The sequence below is a fragment of the Pyrus communis genome, chromosome 13 (genome assembly GCF_041283825.1).
Source record: "Pyrus communis isolate YQ-2024b chromosome 13, ASM4128382v1, whole genome shotgun sequence".
In the NCBI taxonomy this organism is placed as follows: domain Eukaryota; kingdom Viridiplantae; phylum Streptophyta; class Magnoliopsida; order Rosales; family Rosaceae; genus Pyrus; species Pyrus communis.
The window spans coordinates 6525350-6527927 of record NC_142577.1 but is presented as its reverse complement, the minus strand read 5'-3'; the positions used below and the strand labels follow the sequence as shown (position 1 = coordinate 6527927).

The window sequence follows — 2578 nt, the reverse complement described above, 5'->3', positions numbered from 1 at the left end:
GAGGGATATGGAATTTGCCAAAAATGGTGGGTGGTGTCATTCGGTTTAAAGACCCGAATTGTGTGACTTAATCAACAATCAAACTAATTTATTTTATTGTTTATGTATTTAGATATGGTTGGAAGCACGTTCGCGAAAATACTCGACAAACATTGCCTAGAGGGGCATAATTTCCCAACCTGGTATCGTAATGTCAAGATTCTCCTAACATTGGAGAAGATTATTTATGTACTTGACAAGCCTCTTCCTGACATACCTCTTGGCCCTGAGGCCACAGAGGATGAACGTGCTAAGTATGACAAGCACGTTGAGGATGATACACAAGCCAAGTGCTATCTGTTGGCTTCCATGAATGAGGAGCTACAGAGACAGCACGAGGGCATGGACAGTGCATTTTCCATAATACTCCATCTTACGGAATTATATGGTGAAGGGACGCGCAACCGTCGCTTTAACACTGTTTGTGAACTTGTGAAGACCAAGATGGTCAAAGGGGCTCCAGTGCATCAACATGTACTGAAGATGATAGGATTCATAGAACAACTGGAGAACCTAGGTACTCCACTTGACGGGGAATTGGCCCAGGACTTTATATTGGCTTCTCTTCCTGATTCATTTTCGCAGTTCGTAATGAACTACAACATGAATAAGATGGATCATACTCTCTCTGAGTTACTAAATATGTTAGTAACTGCTGAGAAGACTATGAAAGAGAACGTTGTAGGGACTGTTGCAGTAGCCTACAACAAGCCATCCTCTTCCAATCCTAAGCCGTATGGCAAAGGAAAGGGGAAGGAGATAAAGTCTCCCACTCCTAAGCCGAAAGGAGGAGTGAAAAAAAAAGAAAAAGGCAATGGAGCCCAAGGGGACTTGCCACCACTGTGGAAAGGAGGGGCATTGGAGGAGGAATTGCAGGTTTTACCTTGCAACTCTTAAGGACAAACCAAAAGGTATGGTTTATGTTCTTATCTTCAATTCTAAATGTTAGATCTTCTAAATATTTATATTTGATATAAAAGGCTAATCACTTGTATAATTGTATATAGGTGAAGAAGCCAAGTAGAGGAGGAACAAGCAAAGGAAAGGTGGAGAAGGGTTCGATCACCATGTTTTTGCTTACTACTTCGGAAGTTTGTTAGGCATTTAAAGATTGTCTTTAAACTCTCTTATTTTGTTAAGAACTTATTATGTGGCTTCATATGATGGATGATCACTAATATTGCCTAAATGTATGAAGGTATTTTAATTAGTCTCTAAAAGTATAGAGCTAATGACTTTTGTATTAAACATTATGAATGTTTGAATTATCATATTAATGTAATGTGAAGAATGCCTTCTAATATATTATTTCCTTAAAGTAGTGTTATGAATTGAATATTGTCTTGTTGTATCCTAGTTGAGATACAAGATTTATATCACATTAGAATGATATAAGTAATAAGAAAAACGTTTTCTATGGTTATCACTTAAACCACAATAATCAAGGTCACTCTTGATTCAATTAGTAGTTTTGAACAACTAATTGGGCATTCTTAAAATTGTTTTAAAATGTTAAGTGTGTTAGTGAGTAAAACCAAGAAAGAAGTGTCTAAATCTATAAAAAAGTTTAAAGATTTTAATCACTTAATAACAAGGCATCAACTTAATGAAGGTTGAAACAAATGAGCTTGAAAGGTTTTTAAAGCTACTGCACAATGTCCTCTACCCGTATATTCCACGTTTATACATTTTTGAATGTATGAAATTATTTCTCATTAAAAGTCATGAGAAATAGTGGGAGGTGTAAAAATGGATATAAACTTGAATATGATTGGTTTATAGTTGTCTAAATAATAATAGTATTTGACTATTATTAAGAGTTTGTAATTTTAATTGTTAAAAGACTCAAGCTCTTCAAAACGTTAAAATTCTATGTTGTGTAACATTCTAAAGAATAGTCTTTGAATGTTGATTTCGTCAACCTAGCATAAAATGGTTATATGTTGGAAATTGTCCATCATTCTCTTTTATGAGAACAAGCTAATAACAAAGCATATGGACAAGTTGATGAAACAAAAGGGAATAGTTTCAAAATGAGTCACAACATATAGTTTAACAACAAGACAATCCAAATTCGTCTCCTCATGGTTCAAATTCGTCACCTCATGGTTCAAATCATAAAATTTAATTTAAGAAAGCATTTTCCTATATGATAGAAAATCATTTTCATATCCCTTATAATGAATGTGTCATAAAATCACAAAAGGGACACATGTATGGACTTGTGAGTAGATATCCAAAAGTGAAAAACCATGGGTTATCACTTTAAGATATTACTATATCCCAGGATCAGAACCAAAGCAACTGATAGAGTATTATTGCCTTTAAGAAAGGAACATCATAGTGGGACTTTGGAAGCGTGCATTCACTTAGGTTACGAACCAAAGTGAAAATAACCCATGGAACTTCATAATGGATGAAGTACTAATCATATGAATGTATTGTTAGTATCGTACTACAATGGTCTCAAGGTTGGAGCAAAGTTTGTATAAAGTATACAAACAAAATATATGTCGATATATTGTTTTAGAAACTGCTT

At 34.5% G+C, this 2578-nt stretch overlaps 1 pseudogene; it reads left to right on the top strand.

Annotated features, from left to right (window-relative positions):
• Nucleotides 1-247: 247 nt before the first annotated feature.
• Nucleotides 248-1063, top strand: LOC148691671 (uncharacterized; annotated as a pseudogene).
• The last annotated feature ends 1515 nt before the right edge of the window (nucleotides 1064-2578 follow it).